This window comes from Dermacentor silvarum, chromosome 10 (genome assembly GCF_013339745.2).
Source record: "Dermacentor silvarum isolate Dsil-2018 chromosome 10, BIME_Dsil_1.4, whole genome shotgun sequence".
In the NCBI taxonomy this organism is placed as follows: Eukaryota; Metazoa; Arthropoda; class Arachnida; order Ixodida; family Ixodidae; genus Dermacentor; species Dermacentor silvarum.
In genome coordinates, this window is record NC_051163.1 from 82,701,615 (window position 1) to 82,725,213 (window position 23,599).

The following is a 23,599-nucleotide window of genomic DNA, read 5'->3' on the forward strand; positions in this document are numbered from 1 at the left end:
GGAGCTACAACGTTGGTTAAAATAGCAAAGGCAAAAGGCAAAGACCAGAGATAAGAGAGACGACGGCAGAGAAAAGGGCTCAAGCGTTGATAGCTAAGGTGTACCCTATTGAAATAATGTACAACACTACAAGACGGCACGGAAGAAAGCGGCAAAAACACATGACACGAAACAGATCAAGGTCGCAGGTGATTAATTAATTAATTAAATTCTGGGGTTTTACGTTCCCAGAACCACGATCTGATTATGAGGCACGCCGTAGTGGGGGACTCCGGAAATTTGGACCACCTCGGGTTCTTTAATGTGCACCTAAATCTAAATACACGGGTGTTTTCGCATTTCGCCCCCATCGAAATGCGGCCGCCGTGGAAGGTCGCAGGTGATGAGATATGAGTATTGCTTTTAACAGCGAAGCGGTTAAGGGCTAGGTTGCCGAGGATCGTGTCCGCTTTTAGAAAAAAACTATCATCATCAGCACTTGCTTTGGGTTCATGTGCGTGCTTGTTGGGCTCCATGTGCGTGGCGGTTTCGCGCCCGGTGTCAGGTGCCAAAACGTATGATGGATGGCCCATTGCTATACCCCTCGCCACCGCCGATGCCTCTTTCACAAGTTTCGCGATACTCGGCGGCGGCACGTCCCACCAATCGCTGTGCCCCTTTGTCTTGTGACGTAGAGATCATGCTAGCACTGTTACCAGCAGTTATCCTTTGGTCTCACTATGGGACGGACGTTCGTTTAACCACATCTTTCAGGATCCTGACGTCAGGATCCTGATAATGCCGTGCAGTGTGCCGCGGCTATGAGCGCTGTGGCCGAGACGCTAGTCTATGACGATGTGGCGGACTTGGCGCAGATAACGCACTACTTGGCCATTGCACTGGGCGGAAACAAGGCGGCGGTGTCCTTGCTCTTTGACAAACATGCCGAAAACGCTCAATATAATCAATAATGATAATATATAAATTCACTATAGCAATATTCCCTACAGCAGATCGATCATAGTCACTGCTTTGCTGGCTTCCATCTTCACAGTAGTGGAAGGGTCCTGAATTTTTATTCAAGCATTATTACGAGCATCCTGCTTAATAGGTGCGTTGATAGCACTGCAAAACAGCTTGAGAAAAACGAGAGATCTGCTGTACAAAAAATAAAAGGTAAAAAAATTATACCAAAGTAACACGAAAACCAGTGGCAAGATTCTTGCAAAACGAATATTCCGTCTTTTTTTTTTTTTACTTTGATACGCGAAAGCGAAGGAATGCCCACATGTGTCCGAAGCATTGGTTTCAACGGTATTACAAAGCAAGGCGGTACATACAGAGTCATAATGCGCAGCTTCACGCTGAGACAATCAAAAAAGATAGTCCAACGCTATTAAAAAAGTACGCCCCCTTTGGTGTTTATTTTGTCCCACAACAATAACTGTCATGTCACATGTGCCTTGCTTGAGTTTCCTTTCTTGAAAACTTTGCGCGCGCTCACTACTTTCCTGTCAAGAATGCAATGCCACGTTGACTGGGCGCATGCCGCTCGTGATCTGGAAGTACCGGGCGCGCAGCGTTAGGTAAAGGAAATGCGGGCAAGATAGATGACGATTATTGTTGTTGGACAAGATAACCCCCACAGGGTGAAACAGGGTGAAGACTGTAGTTATTCAATTCCGGGTATGGTAAATCGACACGTGGAGTTGTATACCCTGTCTTCCAGCTTATGTTAGCCTAGTTGGTCAACGGAAAAAAGATTCTAAGGGTATGTTGAAAGATACAATTATAAGAGTTAGATGTTCTGTCGTCAAAGGCCTGCCAACCGATCACCATAGGTCTTGTAATTGTATCTGGCACAGTGTCCTATTATTCTTTTTTTTTTTCGCGGGACTGCTTGGTTGGGACACTTTAGCTGGGACATCCTATATACGTATGCGTTGGTGTGATGTGCGCTCCGGTATGTGTGCGGGTGAAGGTATAAGCGTGTTGATGTGTGTTTAGGAAATCGGAGGGAAAAGGTCAGGGATTGTGTGTTTAAACGATGTTAATAATTACCTGTCAAGTAAAATTTTTGTGACATTGCCATGTCTCCTTCACACAACGCAAGTCCACAGCGGACGCCACATCGAGTTCACCTTCATGTCTCTTAAGTCCGCAATATCGCTGTCTACTACGTGCGTGGGCACCCAATTCATGGCCGCCTCACATCCACGCAATCTCATGACCTTTTTATACACAATCTCACAAGTCCTTTGCAGCGTTACTGTAAGTACGAGGGGTACATAGGCAATATCCACGCGCAGGGGAATATAGTTCCAGATGTAACTCTGATTAATAGAAGTGCAACATGGAACCTCACGACGACGGCGACGACGGCAGAAATCCGCTTGAAGTGTCCGTATAATTGTTATCGCAATAAAAATTAGCGTAGCTTGCGCTAGTGTCCCCAGGCTAAAAAAACAGCGGAGCTGATCGGCACCTAGCTGGTCCTGGCCTTACGGGTTATATGCTTTTCCGGAATTTATTGAATATTGATCGATTACCGATAACCTATTGATTGGCTATCAATCGGCTATCGCAAGGTATTCGCCACGTCTTTGGGCTAGGGTAAGCACTACCAAGTCATCCCCAGCATTTTCCGGAATTTATTGATAATTGATCGATTATTGATTAGCTATTATTTGGCTATCAATAGGCTATGTCAAGGTATTGGTCACGTATTTGGGCTAGGCTAAGCACTATCAAGACATCCCCAGCATTTTTTTCAGAATTTATTTACTATTGATCGATTATCGCTTAGCTATTGATTGGCTATCGCAAGGTATTGGCCACGTCTTTGGGCTAGGCTATGCACTACCAAGTCATACCCAGAATTTTGCTGAATTTATTGATCGATTATTGATTAAGTATATATCGGCTATCGATTGGCTATCGCAAGGTACTGGCCAGGTATTGCTAAGCACTACGGGAATATCTTAGCAAACATCTACAAGGATTCCACAGCTACCTTGGTTCTCCACAAGAAAAGTAGAAAGTTACCTATCAAGAAAGGGGTCAGGCAAGGAGACACAATCTCTCCAATGCTATTCACTGCATGCCTAGAAGAAGTATTCAAGCTCTTAGACTAGGAAAGCTTCGGAGTGAGGATCAACGGTGAATATCTCAGCAACCTCCGATTTGCTGATGACATTGCCCTATTCAGCAACAATGGAGACGAATTACAGCAAATGATTGAGGACCTTAACCGAGAAAGTGTAAGAGTGGGGTTGAAGATTAATATGCCGAAGACAAAGATAATGTTCAATAGCCTGGCAAGCGAACAAGAATTCAGGATCGCCAATCAGCCTCTAGAGTGTGTAAAGGAGTACGTTTATCTAGGTCAATTACTCACAGGGGACCCTGATCACGAGAAAGAGATTTACAGAAGAATAAAATTGGGTTGGAGTGCATACGGAAGGCATTGCCAAATCCTAACTGGTAGCTTACCACTGTCGTTGAAAAGAAAAGTGTACAATCATTGCATTCTACCGGTGCTAACATATGGGGCAGAAACTTGGAGGTTAACAAAGAAGCTCGAGAACAAGTTAAGGACCGCACAAAGAGCGATGGAACGAAAAATCGTAGGACTAACGGTAAGAGACAGAAACAGAGCGGTGTGGATCAGAGAACAAACGGGGATAACCGATATTCTAGTTGACATTAGGCGGAAGAAATGGAGCTGGGCAGGCCATGTAATGCGTAGGATGGATAACCGGTGGACCATTAGGGTTACAGAATGGATACCAAGAGAAGGGAAGCGCAGTCGAGGTCTGCAGAAAACCAGATGGGATGATGAAGTTAGGAAATTTGCAGGCGCAAGTTGGAATACGCTAGCGCAAGACAGGGGTAATTGGAGATCGCAGGGAGAGGCCTTCATCCTGCAGTGGACATAAAATAGGCTGATGATGATGATGATGATGACGATGATGATGGTGAAGCACTACCAAGGATTACCAGGCCCCAAGATTTTCCGGAATTTATTGATAATTGATCGATTATCGATTAGCTGTTAATTGGCTATCCCAAGGTGAAGCGAGGCGCAGCTATGCGCAGTGACGTCATCGCTAGCACGGCGACGGAGCTAGGCGAAGCGAGGCGCAGGTGTGTGCATTGACGTCATCGCAAGGCGAGTTTGTGCGAACGCTACGCGGGGAAACGAAAAGCTTAAACAGATCCGCTGATAAAATACGCTTGATGGAATCACTGGCTACGGCAGCAAGAGCAGAAAAGGTAGAAAAACCAAGGAAACAAACACCCAAGTAGCCAACAAAAACAGTTTGTAGTCTCCCTATAAAGTGCTATACGACAGGATATTGACTGCAAGTTTGAGCTTTTAGAGCTAACTTAATAACTTTTCGGTACACGTAGATAAAGGACTTACTCTTGTCGTCAACTTCTTCCGCGTGTTTTGTTTATTATCAAAGCTGCAGTGGAGCGTGAAAGTACCTTTAACAAATATTACTGAGGAAAGCAGTACAAGTACGCGGTTTGCCTGCGATAACACTGAGCCGTGCGACGTATACCATCGCTCCAAGCAGAAGTGAAAAGCTCAAAAAACGCGCCCAGAGTTCTGTTGCCCTGATTGGGTATATTTTCGGTAGGCGCGCATTCTCACGCTATTACAGCAGTCAATGGGAGGATTCCATGTATTTAAAGGTGGGTGCCAAGTTGGCTTCCTCTTAATGCACGCTGGTTTCAACCACACGCCAATGTCCGGAGTTCTGTTGCCCGGATTGGGCATATTAAATGCTAAGCATTTCTTGGCGAACATTTGCTACTTTAACAGTATCTATCTATCTAGCCGCCTACGTCTTTGTGCTCTCATGGTCGTTTCGTTAACTTGGTATGTACCAAAATTGGCATAGTATGACAAGAGCGCCCGATGAACATAAATGATAGGTCATGACATGAATGTCATCATATGCGTGTCATGTAGCTCATGAAGATGACCCAGCAATAAAGATGAACACTCAAAAACTACTGAAATGGATTCGGACGTGGGTACTAAGTAAAGGAAACGCTAAAGGATGATGGTAGAAGTCATATCATGTGCATGACTCAGCAAAAATTACAGTGCCTGATAGCAAAGAGATTAACACTCAAAAGCCACTGAAATGAGTTCTGACGGGCTTACAACACTAAAGCATGATGGTAGAAGTCATAGTCAGGATCTTGACTCAGCGAAAAAGGATTAACACTCAAAAACCACTGAAGTGGGTTCGGAAATGGACACTAATTGAAGGAAACACTAAATGACAGTGGTAGAAGTCATAGTCATGATCATGACTTAGTTAAAATGACAATGACTCAGCGAAAGGACTCAAAAACCAATGGAATAGGTTAGGATGTGGTAGTAAGTGAAGGAAAAGGCTAAAGGTTCGTGGTCAAAGTCATATTCATGAGCATGACTAAGGCTTTCGCCTTAACGTTTCTTAGGCGTAGCTAAACGGACTCCCGAGGAGTCACGCATTGAATGTCATGGCATGCGTTTCATGTAGGTCACCAAACAGCTGCCTACGTCTTGGTGCTCGCATGGTCGTTTCGTTAACTTGGTAGGCTCCCCGCACACTGCTTCGCATAACATCGATTCCCACAGGGCGTGCGATCTGTCGGCTTTCTTTAACACGAAAGTGTTTTATACCGGGTTCCGCGACTGATTTGCGGCAATGGATGCAATGTATCTTCACATCGTTATCTCTAGCGCCGCTATCTAGGAGCGGTGAAGCGAAGTACTGCATCGTGACACTAACGAGCGCCGACAGGGAGCGCTTCGGTAGTCACAGTGCAGGGGAGGCTCCAACGCGGGGTAGCCATAAAATAAAGAACCAAGTGTAGCCTCGTGCGTAGAATTTCGTACAATAATTATAAAACAGCATTATGAATATATTGCAGGCAAGCCAGTGCATTGAGACACTAGGCGCGTTTCGATTTGGGCACCTGGACAAGCTGAACCGTAGTAATTAGCAGCGATTGTGCGCGTTAGCAGCGCCTACTGCACTTCGAAAAGTATAGATTGCTCTGAAATTTACGACAGTGAAGCTATATAAAGCGCAGTAAACAAAGCCACAAGAACGTCTAAATCCACAAGCACGAAGATCAGCCAAATCCATGTACTTCTGTGGCCGCGTGTAGGGAGTTGGCGTCGGATTAGCCTGTATCGCATCGTCGCCTATACGGATTGCGGCTTCAACGTGCATTAGCCGTGCATCGCCAACTGCTTCGCTTGCGATGGCACCGCCTAAGGCAACTGCTGCGCTAAAAGGCGCAGAAAGGCAATGACATCGCCGGGCGAGTATCGCTTTGCTCGGGCGAGAGACACGGCAGTAGGAATGAGAATGCCTTCGCGCGTTCGCGGCGAACGGTGCGAACTCTGCCACTGTCATTCCTACAGCTGTGCACGTCGCAGCTCGACTGGCTGCCCTAGCCACTACGGAGCCGGACCAGAATGCTCGACTCTTCGCCGAAGCCACTCGCCAGGAGGACGGCGCTCGCCAACAGAACACCGCGCCCTAAGCCAACTTGCAACACGGTCGTCTGCCCGCAAATCGGGCTCCTTTCGCTGTAGCGGACAGTTTCACAGACCAGTTTCACTTTCGTGTTCTACCGATTCTTATGAAGGAGGGATAAACTATAATTTTTGTGTACGTAGGCCTTCCCAAACTATTACAGCACTGAGTAGAAGGTTTTCATGCGTTAATATAGGAGTCTCAAGTTAGCTTCCTCTTCGAGGAAGTTTCGGCTCGGGGCTCTTATCTAAATACATAGGAACCTCCTCTTATGTGCCGTAATGGTTTGATGGTAGGCGCTTGAAACGGCCGTGAGTCTTGTTACCCGGATGAGGCATATTATTTCCCGCAGATACGCCTTCTCACACCATGACAGCACTAAAGAGGAGGCTCTCGTGTATTTATATAGGAGCCGCCGTGTTAAATGTTACTATTAAGACGAAGCTTTAGCTCGGGGGCACTTGTATAAATAAATAGGAAAGGACAAACCGTTTGTCGCCGCAACCACGGCACCGAACTAGATTAGCTTTGTCACATTAAAAAGACAAGTTTAAAATCTAATGATTGTTGATGTGGAGTTGTGATTGCGGCTGTCAGTGTTATTATTAAGATAGTTTAAAATCACAATTTCAGCAAACGAAACCGTCAGGTTTACAACAGTAACTCAACAAGAAAAAATTCGCCGATGATTACGATACTGCTTAGTGCGAAATTTGAGGGCAGCGCTATACGAGTTTTTATTTCGCGATATATTGGCTGGCGCGGACATTGTCTCGTGCGGCAAGTTGCAAACGGAGCGAAGTGTGGCGCGACTGCCTGGCTAATTGGGAGATCGCGAGAGAGAACGCTTGCGTGACGCGTGGGCGCGATTTACAGTATAGCCGCCGCAGACAGACGTCCGCTCATGCAGCGCTTTGTACTCTGGCACCATCTCCCAGCCATTGTCGCCGCAGACCCCGTCTTGCGAAGCACTACGCTTTTCTTCTCACGCCTTCGCCATACCCTCCTCCTCCGCTCTCCGTCTCATAGTTCCGCTTTGCTCTTCGCGCTCTCTTCGCTCTCATTCATCATTCCCGCCCAGATGCGCTCCGCGTTCACTCTTTCATCCTTCGCTGTGCTCGTTCACACGGTTACGTACGCCACGACGCCAACGCCTGCCACAAGAATGGGCGCCTAAGATCTGCGTTCTAAAACTATATAATATTTCTGTAAACTGCACCTATCGACATATTCAAAGCAGACAACATTGGTGTATTACACACTTCTCCCAAAATTATCATTATTATATGAGCCGGACTTCTGCAAACCACTCGTAAATATTATAAGAACTTTAGGTAAGCTGTAAGTAATATGTGATATTTGTGTGTTTTATATGCTCCAAACCAGGGGTCTCTAACTACGGCCCCCGGGACAGACCCGGGCGAAGAGTGCACCTGACAAGCCTGCGACCGGTGGTGGTCGATTCGACGAGCCGGCCCATAGGTGGGCCGTTCGTCCGCGCAAAGTCTTTCCTGCGACTCTGCCTGAGAGCGGTGCTTCTCCACAAAACTTTGCTTTGTTGATCGTCGTCCCGTGAGATGGCGTCAGTGCAGTTGCAAGAACATGCCATGGCGCCACCTCATCCAAGGCAGCGCCGGCAAATCAGGAGCGTCATGAGTTCATCCCATGAGGAGCGAGTGAATCTCCGATTGACCGGTCCTAGCCACCACGTCCGAAGATGCCCTGAAGCTTTCTTCACTTCGCCCAGACACGCTGAGCCGATATAGATTTCAGGAGCTTTTCACCCGAGAAACTACACATGTAGCGACCGGATGTTTAGGCACTCAAATTGCTGTTTTAGGAGTTTTAACAGGCGCTTATGCTGTCATTTGAGCCATGTACCTGTTGTTTTATAGCTGCACCCAGTTTTAAAAAATTAACCGACAATTACGACACTCTCTAATGCAAATTATTTTGAGTGCAGCTGTTTAGGTGATTTGAATTCCGGATATATTGTGGCAAAGAATTCGATTCTGAACGCGAGGGTCCTCTCGGCGGCGGCGCTTAGCCTCCGCTCGGGCAGCTCGTTTAGCAGCAGCGGCAAACGAAGCATTTCCAACGGATGCGTCACTCATTGCTCAGAAAGAAGGCGTGAACACGGGAACGCTTGACTCGCTCGAAGCGCGTTCTCTAGTGGCGACGGTGCAGGCAAAGTAGCGCATGCGCAGTAGGTCCGAAGCCCACGCCAGCGCTTTGTTTCCGCGCTTGCCGCATGCCTGGTCACCGCCAGCACTCCGTTTTCCTCCTCACCCTTTCGCGACACACTCTCTCTCTCTCCGCTTTTCTCCTCATGGTTCCGCTGCATCCTCCTCCTCCACTTTCGCCCTCGCGCCTTCGTCGCCGACTCCGTCTTTCTGCGCGGTTGAGGTGTCCTCTATTGAGAGACTGTTATCGCGCTGCACTTAACCCAACCTTTCACCCCCTTTTCAACAAGAATCTCCTTACTCTGTCTTTCATTCGCGCTCGCTCTGTAAAATGGCCTATGGCATATATCTCAAATCTAACCTTCGTGCTACATTACTTAATGAAGGGGTCATTACTTCTAAGAGAAATCAAAATGCTTCATTGAATAATGAACATAATTACACGAATTACCTTAAAGTTCATTATCTTACGGTACACGTTTCATTCATGAATGGTAGCAGGCGAGCTCCCAAGGCATATTCTTTTAGAACAGATACTTACGCTACACCACTTTCGAGATAATGATTTTCAATGTGTCCCCCAAAATGCTTTAGCGTTCCAGTTACTTTTGTATTTCAGTGCATCAAACCGCGTTTTCATAAAAATGTAAGTGGAACAACATTGGGTTTTTACCGCAGGTTTGAGGGCGCATATTTCGAAACCGGTGCCGTTCGCAATAATCGTTCCAACTCGATACGCCTAACATTATCACTACCTACAACAATTCGAAAATTGAAATACGTACCATAAATAAATAATTAGAAAGTCAGTTACTGTAGCAATCATTCAGTTCAGAATTTTAGTTTCTCGTAGAAGTAATTAAACCTCATCGAGTAAATTAGCTCAAGAGACAGAATTGCGCCATCTGCCATGGACAGTTTTTAAAAATATGCTGCAGCTAAAAATACACCTTATATATGTGCCAATTGCTGTCCTTTAGGACAGTAATTATTATGTACAGGTTCAAATACAGTGAACTCTTCTTATGACAGACTCAGTTAAGCCGATTTCTCGCTTATGACGAACAACATGGGAACGTTTGTTGTGTTTTCTATAGACTCAGTGCGAACATATACGCCTAAGACGAACCGCCTCCGACGTACTCTTCGGTTAAGGCGAACATTCGGAGTGACCGCCACCGCTACTGATACTGGAAGCTAAGGTGTCGAGGCACCCTACTGGAGGCCTGCAGCACACATCGCCCGTATACAGAGGAGAAAGCAACGAGGAAACAAAAAAAAAGTAAAAAGAAAAGCGGAGAAACTCTCCGGGTCAATGCTGTTTCTCAGCGGGAGCATGTGACCTCGCGTCATCTTACGGGTCCTACCGGCTCCCCACCTCCACCACGCCACCATGTGTTGGCCGCCGACACATATGATCTTTGAGGTGGCACATTCCTGCTTGAACTCTGTAGCGAAATTTTTCCAGCAGCACGAAGGACAGAACTATTTTTAAGGTCATTAGGTGAGATGACGTCGTCTGTGGCTACTCGCCGATTTGCACACAACTGACAAACATCCATCACGGACTGGATGAACACAAGGAAAAGTACCACTTGAAGACAGTTTTATATTAAGTTCAGCTAAATAAGTATTTTATGTCATTTTTCCCCCGTTGCAAGTCTACTTCAATTAGAGTTTCGAAGATATTTGGATGCACCTGGTCATGTTGCCAATTATTTTTGGAGGGCTCTTCTGTTGAGACTAACTTATTCTGATAGCAAGAACAGATTTTCATGGTCTCTTCGGGGAATTCTTCCATGCATCTATGGATAAATTATTATTTTCTAACGAACACAGCCCACCAAACCGCTGTGCTCTGAAACTCATTTTATTTTCTCAGTATAGCGGAAAAGCGGCTGGTTGCGTAAGTTACAAGATTTATCCGAAATCTAGTATGAGTAGACATCACGGAATAAGTTGTGAAAGGTATGACAAAAAGCAACATCTCAAGATGCTCGGGTTTCACCTGGGCGCCTGTTGCCATTGATTATTAGCTTTTGCATGGAGAAAAAGACCACTCAAATTCCACTGAAGTTAGCGGCACATATTTGTGCTGCGGTACGTACGATCAACAAATCCAATCCAATCCAATCCCGAAAACCCGAGATTCTTGTGAGAGAGATTGAAATTTCGAACTATCTATTTCGGCAACAGGTTCATTGGAGAGGGCGGCGAACCTTTACTGATCATACAAAATGAGCACCAGACACAGGGTCAGAGTTGCGCCTAAGCATTCAGGTTTCGAGGTGATGTCGGCTAAAAACGTTAAGTGAGCGCACGACCTGACTAAGTCACCTTCAAGTATATTTTCGCCTAAAGTATTTTGAGCCATTATCACAGCAATGTTGCAGTCTGCTGCAAAGCTGCCGTTTAATAAGAGCATATGCACCGTGAAAGTGTTTGTCGTAATATTCGGCTGCATGCAGCCAAGTTCCCCAGCGGGTTGTAAAATTAAAAGAAATATGAGGCTAGAAAAAAAAAAGCACAGAAAAAACATTTTAGGCCTTGAAAAGCCAATATAGGCATCAACATCGAAATAGACATTTATACGCACAATAATAGTCTCACTGAAATGTTTCTAGACCCACAGTTTCTGCTTTTATGTTAAAGAGGCACGATAATGCCGTAAGAAATGGGCATTTTACCTAAAGTTTGCGTCCCTATACGTATAATATAAATCTCGTTGCTTCAGTCCACAGCCTGCTTGGCGCGCTGCAAGCGTAGGGCATTTTTAAATAATTAGAAAGAATTTTTTCACGTGCAGCTTGTAATAGGGCGCACCAAAACTTTCACAGTTTATGGGAAAGAAAAAAAAAACAAATCTGGCTGTAAATAAAAAGGTTCGTAGGCAAATAACGAAATCTGCTAAAGTTCGCGGATTCTCACAATGCTTTTGCTCTGCATGATTCATCAGCATGTCCTCAGGGGAAGTACGTGCACAAGTATTTCGTTCTGAAACCTGGTGTTTCAGTTGTTATTGTTGCGATGTTGTTATTGTTGCGAGTAGTGATGGCTCAATCACCACTAGTTTAGTAAATTTCTGAAGCAGACGGAATCTATGATCGGGGACCTGATGTAATGATTGGGCAACTCTATGGCTGATCTGAGAAAAAGCTTTGTCTCGTTTCTTTAATCTTAGGAAAGAAAGACTATTGCACAGAAGCACCAGCCGGAGCCACTAACGTGCAGTAAGGGGTGGTTCTGGCAATTGGCCTTTCTGCGTCGACTTACCACCCCATATGAATAATTTATTATGAAACTGCGGCGCGCACACAACAAATGAGACACAAGACAGAGGTAACACACAAGCGCGGCCTTCGGCTTGTGTCTCGTTTGTTATGTACGCGTTGCAGTTTTATAATGAAGAGCTAAAAACTTGCCCAACTTTCAGTACTTTTACCATTTGAATAAGCTCAACGTAGAGTTCGAACGAGAGGTACACCTCATTCATGACCTGTACATGGGCATAAAAGGCTTCAGAGCAGAACTTCAGGTCTTCCATAAGCAGGTGAACAATTAAAGTCGGCGCATTTGCGCTTCTGCTCAACGATTAGTGCGTATACCAATACGCTATTTCCTTCCATATTTGGGACAAGAATCCTCGACAACCTTCACAAACAATTTTGTAAGAGATTCTCTGGACTTGATGCAAGGAGTCAGAAACTGCGTATGTTCCAAAATCTATTTAGCTGCAATGTGGATGGAGGAGAAGAAGAAGAAGTCGACTAGCGCGGAAGCGTACAAATCGGCTCTCGTTTTTCAATGTTTTCAGGTCTTTTTCCGCAAGGAACCCTGGAAATATATACATTTTATGAACCGGCAAGACGCAAGGAATCCGCTGATACCAGATTTTTATCGGTGGGTGGACTTTTCGCCATTTTCTGAGGTTTTGTTCTCCGACCACGCCAGTGAGAGAGCTAACCCTAACGGGCTCAGCCTGCTCTCGGCGCGGCGGCGCAGGTGGGCCTAGGCCTAGCCCCGCGCCCGCGTTCTCCCGCCCTTGTGAGTCATTCGATGCCAAGTGTGTTCGCTAACAGAGAAGCCATGCCCGCAGTGGTAACCGTGGAGGGAATGGACGTTACTCAAGAAGATCTCAACGGTGCGGGGTGGATTACCGCTCTCAGCACCAGGAGAAAGCAAGAGACGAAGAGGCCGCCATTACGGAACGGCCAACGTAGCACTGAAAGCGCGCCAGCTGGCTGCCGCGCTGCCAAAGGACCGGCGAAGAGTCTGATGAAACAGGTCACGGCAGCCTCGAGACTTCCGAAGCTCCCCAAGGATCACATCAGGATCATCGTGCGCCCCAAGGGAGGCCTCGACGTATCTAGAGCCGACGTAGTACTCCTCGCTCAAGCACTAGCCATGGCGGCGGCCCTGAGTGAGCAGCAAGCGAAGGACGACACCGTGTGCCCGAACAAGGTACAGAACATTTTGGTAATTTCCACTCCGCACGACTGTAATGCGATAGCCTATGCAAAAATCTCTAAGATCCACACCAAGCACGGCGCCTACGAAGTCTCGGCGTATATTGCAGCCCCCGAAGGCACATGCAAGGGTGTTATAAGAAACATCGACCCCTCACATGACGACGGAGCGCTCAAGAGAATGATTGTCAACGAGAGAAACCCAACAGCACTCGAAGCAAGACGAATCAAGAACTCGCACGTGGTCGTGATTCTCTTCAAAGGCATGCGTGTACCCAATAACGTGATATGTGGCATGGCCCTAGTGCCATGTTTTCTTTGCAAGCGACAAGTAGACGTTTGCTACGCGTGTGGCCACGTGGGCCATCGAGCCGATGTCTGCACCAGCAGCGTAGAAGAAAGAAGCAAATGTCGCGGTTGCGGAAGGACTAAATCCGAAAACGAAGAAGAGGAACACCAATGCACCCCGAAGTGCGAGGCGTGCGGAGGACCCCACGTCACAGGGGATCGAACGTGCAAGAACCGCTACCAGATCCCGTACATCGTACGACGTCGACGCCGAAGGCGCCGAAGGCGCCGGAAAGCACAGGTGGACGTCACCGATGTCACCGACACCAGCGACAGCTCGGCGGCAGCTACACGAAGCGGATCCATTCTCAGAACCCGCTCTGAATCCAGAGGGCGTTCTCGTTCGAGAAGAAGATCCAAGTCAAGAAAAGGCGAGAGTGCCGACGCCTCCAGATCGAGATCCCGGTCCCGCTCCCAGTCCGCCAAGCATACCATGTGGGCCGACAAGGTCAAGGGCGTGACGCAGCCGTCTCAGAAAGGAAAGAAGAACACATCAAACAAAGGAACAAAAGGTGAGGCACAGCCAGAACATAGGGTCGATCCCCGTATACAATCGCTCGAGGCAGAAAACAGGCAGCTTAGACGCAAGCTCGCAGAACTTGAAGAAGCTTTAAATAGCATTAGAGGACAAGTCACAAACCGCGAAGAGGCTAGCACCAACAACCCTGGGCCGTTAGCCGGGCAGCCGAAACGTAAGGCACCAAACCCAGATCCGTTAAGTGATACAGAGGATGAGGAGGAGATGACGGAGGATTGTGAGACCCCATCCACCACCTTGGCTCCCCCCGCCCAAAATGAGGGTAAATGGGAGAAGACCCTGAGTAGGATGATGGAAATGCTTTCCGCCATAGAGTCGAGGGTAACGTTACTAGAAAGACCTAGGGCTCAGCCTAAAAGTAGACAAGTAGTGCAAACAGAAGCGTCCTTAACTACTCCAAACCCCGACGGAGGCGCTAAAGGATTCTAAAAAATCTACAGTAAGCAAGATGGCGAATATAATTAGCAACAACGTCAAAATTTGGCAGTGGAACTGCGCCAGTTTCCAGAGGCGCAAGGCTCCATTAGGTCAACTCGTCAGATCGGTGGCAGATAAGCCACAAGTTATTTTATTACAAGAAACACTCGGAGAAAAGGATATCTCTATGTCGGGATACCGCACTATCGCCTACAGAGGCGAAAAGGGAAGAGGCATAGCCATGCTAGTTAAGAAGAACGTCTCCTTCGTGGAGCACGACGTCCCGAAATATAAGGTCGGACTCGAAGCCCAGCTGGTCGAGATCGTGCCCAGTAAAACAAGCAACGCAAATGCCTTCATTCTTAACGTCTACAGTTCTCCTGCGGACAGGAAAAGAGATTTTAACACCTTATTCAGCGCCGCAATCAGGATAGCCAGAAACGCGCCCCTTCTGATTGCGGGTGACTTCAACGCCCCAAACACAGAATGGGGATACGGCTTTAGCAGTAAGAAAGGCACAAACTTAGCCGGTTGTGCAGCCGATTCCAGCCTCACACTCATCACGGATCCTAGGTTTCCCACAAGAAGGGGTAACTCGGTCAGTCGCGACACCACACCCGACCTCGCGTTCCTCCGTGGTATCGAGGGTACGTGGGATAATCTCCAGGAGGACTTGGGTAGCGACCACTACATTCTCGAAATCACGGTGCAGGTCAAACCAAAACCACCAGTTAGATACGATTACGTTGACTGGGATCTTTTCAGAAAAATTCGAGGCGAAATGGCCCCTTCAAGTGAATCTTTCACAGAACTAATCGCAAACCTTAAACAGGCTGTCAAGAGCGCAACCAAGGAAATCACAACACAGCTCGAAGTTCCCAAAATGGACTCGCGGTTAGCGCACCTCCTGGAGGCTAAACACGCCCTCGCGGAGAGGTGGAAAACGCAGAAGCTAAATCGCCGACTTCGAGTTAAGCTGACGTCAGTCAACAAGGAAATAGAGTCGTACTCCAGGCAGCTGGCCCTACAGCAGTGGGACGAGACGTGTAACGAAATGGACGGTCGCATGAGAAGAGGCAGTAAATGGAACTTGCTCAAAAGCCTCCTCAACGACAAACAGTCCAAGAGCACTCTCAATCTTGCCGTGGATAGACTCATTCATAAGCAGATCGCCACGGGCCTCACGGAAGCAGAAACTATCAACATCCTGGCTCGCACCTATCTCCCCATTAAGGAAGGAGATTCGCAAGGCGGAACGGTGAGAGCAGGATACACGGGGCTAGACAGGCCAGAGCTAGACGAACCGTTCACTGTATCAGAAATTAGACACGTTCTCTTCAACCTAAACGGAAGGTCCGCCCCTGGACCAGACGGAGTTACCAACAAACTCCTCCGAAACCTGGACGACAAGGCCATAGAAATCATAACGGCAGAGATAAACGAAGTATGGAGTTCGGGGCAGGTCCCGCTGGAATGGCGCACAGCCAAGGTGGTGCTTATCCCCAAACCGGGGAAACCCCCGCATATGGATAACCTGCGTCCCATCTCTCTAACATCTTGTATTTGCAAAGTGGCCGAACATGCTATACATAACAGAATCACAGATCACATAGAGAACAACGAACTCTTTAGACACAATTTAATCGGATTTAGAAGAGGACTTTCAACACAAGACACAATGCTCCTTCTAAAAAGATCCATATTCGACAACGCGTCGCGTGACGTTAAAGGCATACTTGCACTCGACCTCGCCAAAGCTTTCGACAAGGTGGCGCATGAGCACATCCTGAAAGAGATTTCCTCCCTTAATCTAGGGCGGAGATTCTTTAACTTCACTTTTTCTTTCCTGTCGAAAAGAAAGGCGCTCCTTCGACTGGGTACGATCTCGGACGGTCCTTACAAACTGGGCAACTGCGGAACACCTCAGGGCTCGGTCCTATCCCCGTTACTCTTTAACATCGCCATGCATAAACTTTCTAACAGGCTAGCCGAACTCCCAAAAGTGGGCCACGCAATTTATGCTGACGACATTACAATCTGGTCTCCGGGGGGATCTCTGGCCGAACTAGAGCAATCCTTACAGGGGGCCATAGAGGTGACGGAGGAGTTCCTCACAGACACAGGACTAAAGCTCTCGCCCAGCAAATCCGAACTATTACTCTACAGGCAGGCTAGGCAAGGCGTTAGGAACCTTGAGCCTCTGGAAACACTGCCAGTCAAAATTACGACTAGAGAAGGACACCCCATTTCGAGGGTGAACTCCACCAAAATTTTAGGACTTTTAATAAACGCCAAAGGATGTAATGCAGACGCTCTAAAGAAGCTCGGCGCACAGGCGCACAATATACTCAGGCTACTTGCCAGAGTTACAAGTAGAAAGGGGGGACTCAAGGAGGACAGCCTACTCAGAGTCTTTCAGGCCTTCTTTATCAGTCAAGTTACCTACACGGCGCCTTTCCTCAATTGGAGTAAAGCCGAAAAGAGGAAGCTCGACACGCTCATTAGGTCCGGTATCAAAAGACTACTCGGCATCCCACAATGTGCTAGCACGGAGAAACTATTGGAGCTTGGTGTTCACAATACTATCGACGAATTAATCGAGGCACATCGAACTGCACAGATCACCAGGCTTTCGTTAACTAAGCCGGGTAACAAAATCCTAAACGAAGCAGGCATATCATCCATACAACCGCCGCTCGACAGATACCCCCTGTCCAAAGAAGCCAAGGAAGCTATAACGGTCGATCCCGTACCGAGAAACATTCATCCGATATATAACGAGGGCCGAAGAATCACACGGGCTAAAGCCATCCTTCAAAGAGTTAATCCGTACGGGGCAGATGCACTCTTCGTTGACGCGGCCAAATACGGCAGCGAAAATAAGTTTGCAATCTCGGTCGTAGACGCGCGCGGAACGCTGATTAGCGCTGCATCTGTTTGCACTAAGCACGCAAACGAGGCGGAGGAAACCGCGATAGCCTTGGCGCTTAACGCTGCCAAAGGCCCAACAACTGTTTTCTCCGACTCACGCACTGCCGTCAGGGCCTTCTCGTCAGCCCTAGTGTCTAAGCACACGGCTAGCCTAGTCAACAAATCTCTTGAAAACACTGCGGATAACGAGACAGGAGGTCACCACATCGTCTGGTTCCCGGCCCACGTTAAAGGCGTAGTTAATCAAGCGGGATGCAACCCCAACGAGCAGGCCCACTGCCTAGCGCGTGAATTCACGAACCGCGCCCGGGCTAGCGGTCCAGCTCTCTCACAGGATTGCTCCCCTAAAGACCCTCTTATCACCTTTAACGAGATCACATCCCACTACAGACTGAGCAGAAGGAAATTCCCTCCCCCTCACCCAAAATTAAACAGGGCTCAGTGTGTCACGTTCAGGCTCTTACAGACGAGATCGTACCTCACCCCCAGAGCGCTCAATCGGATAGATTCTAACTTCCCGCAATCGTGCTCCAAATGTGGGCACGACTTCTGCTCTTTCGATCATATGCTCTGGCTGTGCCCGTCCAACGCGGGCTCTGATCTTCACGACAAGTCCAAGTGGGACGCCCTACTGCAAAGCGCGGACTTTACGCATCAACGACAGGCCGTCCAGAGGGCCCGCGACGTCGCCGAGAGTCACCAGCTCCCGGTTCCGTCATGGGCGGAGCCACCAACTTGATTGGGGTGCCTTCGGCTCCCCCAATCTTTTTCCTCAGGACCTTTTAATAAAGTTCTTGTCAACTGTCTGTCAACTGCAATGTGGATGCATGGCAAGGTCGTATTCGTTCCAATTACTTGGAACCAATTCTCAGGAGGACACCTGTTTCGAGATAATAATTCCCGAACTTTCCGGAGAAATGCACTGCCGTTCCAGTTACTTTGTTAACAAAAGATCGTTTTATGCATTGAAGCACAAAAGTAACTGGACCGTCAATGCATGTGTCCGCCAAGTTCAGGAATGAATATCTCGAAACTGCATGGTGCCATCCTGAGAATTCGTTTCAAGTGGATCCACCTTGCGAACTCCACAGTTAGTATTTATAAATTGCAAAATCGTAAATTGATTAGTTTAAAACCTCTTCGAGCAGTTTAAAACCTCTTCGAGCAGACGAGCTAATGAACTATAATTGTGTATCTGCCACCGGCAGCCTTTAAACATTGTTGAAACCGTTCGCTGAAACATCCGGTATGTATCACTGAAGAAACAATGCAACATTATAACTGCAGTAGATATTCAAAAAAAAAGTGGCATTGTGAGCAATGCGTGTGTCATTATCTTACCGACCGCGCAAGTGTTGTGACGTACCTTTACATTGCCAGTGAAAAAAAAACTGACTAATGTGCCGATACCATCACGCTTGAATAAAATTCCGTCATGGCACGTGCCTCAGGGCAATGGAATGCGGACATACCTTCAACAAAGTTTTATCATTCGAATCATTTAATCTGCATAAAGGGCGTAAGCATATTAAGTACATCTTTACGTTGCATGGATGTGTTCTGTCTACACAAACAATACATTTTCAGAATAGATTGCGTTGCCATGTCTATTGCTCTCGTAGTAAATTTATCACTTCTTTCCTCGTGGTCATTCGTATTGCGAAATATGTATAAAGGCATTGCAATTTAATAAGCCTCAGTAAAAATTATTTCTAGATTTACAATACTTCCAAGTCATCAGCGCGGAGTCCGCAAAAAATACCCGCAGCCTCACCCAGCGAGGAAGAGGCCGCCGATTGGAGCAAAATACAGACAGGGGTGTTCCCCCATCTGAAAATGCTAAACGCCGTGTATCCCACTCGCTATAGGTCCAAGGGCTCTTGGTGCGGTGGCATACCTACCCTAATACATGTAACCTGGGAGTGTACTAAGCACCCTCATAGGCCAACTAACAATATCACAATGGAGCAGTAGGAGGCACAGCTCACCCCTTCCGACTTGACAGGACAGCAGTCCTTAATTAGCCAGGTCAGGCCGGCGGCAGAGGCCAGTGGGGCCCTGGACTGAGGGGCTCCAACCACCGCTCCTTAAAATGTTTTCCAGTCAAATGAAGTTTCTATATACACCTAAGTTTATTTTTCAGTTTCCTCTTGGGTTTGTGAACGGTCTTTTCAAAACGAACCCCGGAGGAGATAAACATGGCATCATTATGTCGGTTTGTGCATATGTGAGAAGGCGAGTTGGCGTAGTCTGTTAACGGTACACTCACCAGCTGCTGGCGGTGCCGGCTGCGCGTCGGGAGCTGCAACATAGACCAGATTAAGGAAAGTAAGAATCAAGCAAACGGTTTCAGTTGATGCCCCAGTCTTTGTTGTGGTGTTTCAATGCTCGCACAACATCAAGGCACTCAGGCTGTGCCATTTTTAAGGGCGCCGCTACATTGGGCAATCAGGTTGTCCAACACGGTGCACCGCGTCATCAGTGGCCCCGACACAAAACCTAACTCAGGTTAAATGAAAAAGTTTAGATACCATCCTCATTTTGCTCGAACAGTGGGCTTGTTGGATGATTCCTAGTATGCTCCCCAAGAATCGTGGTTCTGAAAGCATCATCCACTCGCCGGCGACACTGGTATTTTAGTTTCTCAAGAGCGTCCCAATTTTAAAGTAGCAATTTCGGACGCAACCATAACAGTATACATTGTCGATAGCCTTACACTAGTAAGCTGCGTAGAGTACAAAACGTCGCTACTCGAGTAACCGGCGCTGTTCGGCGAGCAGATCAGCACACAAAAATGAGCGCCAATCCGCCTAATATCCCATCAGAACGCCGCAGGCTTCGCCGCCTTTCAGCGTCCTTCATGTATGTAAAATCGTTTGCTTACTGTACACCAATTTTCGAAAAAGTATGCTCACGTGACATATATCGATATCTTTGTACTAGTCATCGTGCACACAGCTTCTATATAACGTTAGTAAATCGCGTGCAAATAATAGTGGAAGAATTGCGCAAACATTTCAATCAAAATACGATCAAAGTTTGATGTCAGTTGAGCCTTATTACACTTACCAGCAGGGCGCGGGGGTACCACCGGTGGTTGCGGCATTCCTAAAAAGTGAACAAGATACTGTAAAGCGCGCTCTCTAGCCATGCGTCCTCTCAGAAGTTGCGACACTGCCGACATCTCATCCGCAAAAACGTACACAATGATGCATTTTTTTTCTGACACAAGGGAGCGGACCAGGCTTTTGTAGTGGCATTATTCTGTAGGCCATATACCACACATTATATTGTCGGTATGCAATGGCCTAATGTTAGTTTAACGTTAAATCACTTTAATTACGGTTACATTGTACGTTGGGTTATATTACCCGGAACAGTCAGCAAAGTGAGTGAGAAAATTTAGTTTGTACGAGAACAAGGATGACAGATAAATAGTCATTTCCGTTGGTGCCAGCAAGCCGCATGCTGAGAAATTATGCAGCTTTCGTTTGATGAAGGATTAGGTTACGGTGGGTAATTTTAAGTGGTGCAGAAAAACACGGAACCACGAAAAAAATACCGCACACAATAATTCGCTTTTTTGTAAAGCCATGCTCACATTTTGCGGCGTGCAAACGCTGCAAAGCTATATACCACCAGAAGAACAAGGACCACGAAAGAACCACAAAGGATAACGAGCACAAAGACCGAATATCGGCATTGTAACCATGCCTTAATTTTTTAGAAAATCAAATTTTGCTCTTTAAGAGTGATACGGACGGAGAATTTGTAGATACGTCTGACATTCCTTGTATGTGCAAGGCCTCAGTAACTTGCCTCGCGAACTGATCCCTGCGCTTTACTGACACCCTAATATCTGTGAATATTGATGTGTCGGATATTTTTCGTTTATTGCGTCATTCACAACTTGATTGCGCCTACCTCGCCACCACGTGCTTAGTGAGTAAAAAACAGCGATTAAATTACCGAGTATATGCTGTTGCCTTGATAACTTGCTGCTGTATATTCACAGTACTAAATAAGGAGTAGGCACCGCGCACGAAATACTGTTCTAAGGACGTTAGGGAAAAAAGCAGGTGAACCTGTTGTAGAAGCTTCTAAAATATGGCTGGAAGATGGCTGGCCCGACAGTAGAGAAAACACCGGGTGAGCGAAAATATTCATAATTTGTTATAGTGCGAACTACGAGAGCCCCCTTAAGCTATTAAAAGACCATCCATCACTGAGGTGATACGAACAGTCGGATACTAAACGCCAACTAAAGATGCGCTTCCCAAGTATTACAGTTCCCGAGATCACTCTGAATTGCTGGTGAGTATAAACGACTACCTGGGAAACCTTAATGCTTGATCAGAAGACGTTAAGATGTCTGTTGTAGAACGACAACTTAGAATGTGCCGCCAGCACTGCAAATTCGAAGAAAGTGACAACTCACTTGGTCCTGAAGTCGCTTTCGCGGCGGGTGCTGGGCGAGAAAACAAACGTAATAAACAAGTGAGGCACAGATTTTTGCCTAGTTCTGGCGAAGCAGTGCTAGCTCGCATTTAGTATATAGCTATAGCCGTCGTAAGTCACCCACATATGCATAACTTCAGTAAAGTATGGTAACACTCTTTAGCGTTTAACTGAGCAGTGTAACGGAACAAGACCGACTCCAGTGGCAGTTTGTTTCGTTAACTGAATTGCCGCAAACGAAGACATTTTTTTGACACTTGTCCCTTCGTTTGTTGAATAGCTTTTGAAAGCCACATTATATTCCATTATTTGATCTGCAATGGATTAGCCGTACAGCTGCAATTCGGCACAAGTTTTACTTTACACAAGCATATATAGCCTGAACTTGTTTTACGAAACTATTCACTTTGCACATGGTGCATTTTCCGACGGAGATGATTTTCCTGATGTAGTGTTATCGCTTCCCTCGCGGAAAAGCTTTGGCCGCGGCGTCGGCGTTTGACTGATCCGTTTGAAAGTGTATGGTCTTTGGTTCGATTTGATGTGTACTTCCTTTTTAATAATTTTTGTCAAGTCCAGCTATGACTAAATGAAGGAGCGAGAAACTAACGAGAACAATCAGCCCGTTTCCTATTCTATAACTTCTGTTAGTGGTAATGCCTTTCGCCAGGTAAGTTTTCAAGAGTTTCTCTAGAGACAGTCGAACACTGTTACTTAGAACTCGCATCCGTTACAAAAATACCCTCTTTAAATCCGGTATTTCTTGTAAGCACAAACTCGTTACACGCTGTTATCGGCGAGAAGCATTTTCTATTCGCTTCATTTCCCACGATATTTTTGTTGCGTCCGCGTTCATCATACGGAATTTCGAATTAACCGAAACGGGCAAAGCGCTACTTACTTGCGGGGGGTGCAGGCTGGGCATCAGCACCTGTGGGACATTAGTTGAAGGTTAAGAGCCGCCCAATGTGCACAGTTTCAAGCATAACATTCTACGCGGCAGTTGTGCATAATTGTTTGCGTCTTTCTATGAAAATGTATTCGGACTGTAGTGTTTAAACGCACGCGTTTCTTCCGCATTAGTTGCGCTGCGGCACTTCTAGGGTGATTACGAGCAGTTCATATGTGATTTAAACCCGGCTGAATCGTGGCAACTTAGATTGTGCCGCCAACGCTGCAAATTCGAAGAAAGTGACAACTCACTTGGTCCTGATGTCGCTTTCGCGGCGGGTGCTGTGGGAGAAAACAAACGCAATAAACAAACGAGGCACCCTCTTTTGCCTAGTTCTGGCGAAGCAGCGCTAGCTCGCATCTAGTATATAGCCGTCATAAGTCACCCACATAAGCATAACTTCAGTAAAGTATGGTAACACTCTTTAGCGTCTAACTGAGCAGTGTAACGGAACAAGGCCGACTCCAGAGGCAGTTTGTTTCGTTAACTGAGTTGCCGCAAACGAAGACATTTTTTTGACACTTGTCCCTTCGTTTGTTGAATAGCTTTTGAAAGCCACATTATATTCCATTATTTTATCTGCAATGGTTTAGCCACACTTATTGCTGCATCTCAGCATACGTTTTGCTTCACACATGCACACAGCCTGAACTTTTTTTACGACACCATTCACCTTGCACATGGTGCATTTTCCGATGAAGATGATTTTCCTGATGTAGTGTTATCTCTTCCCTCGCGGAAAAGCTTTGGCCGCGGCGTCGGCGTTTGACTGATCC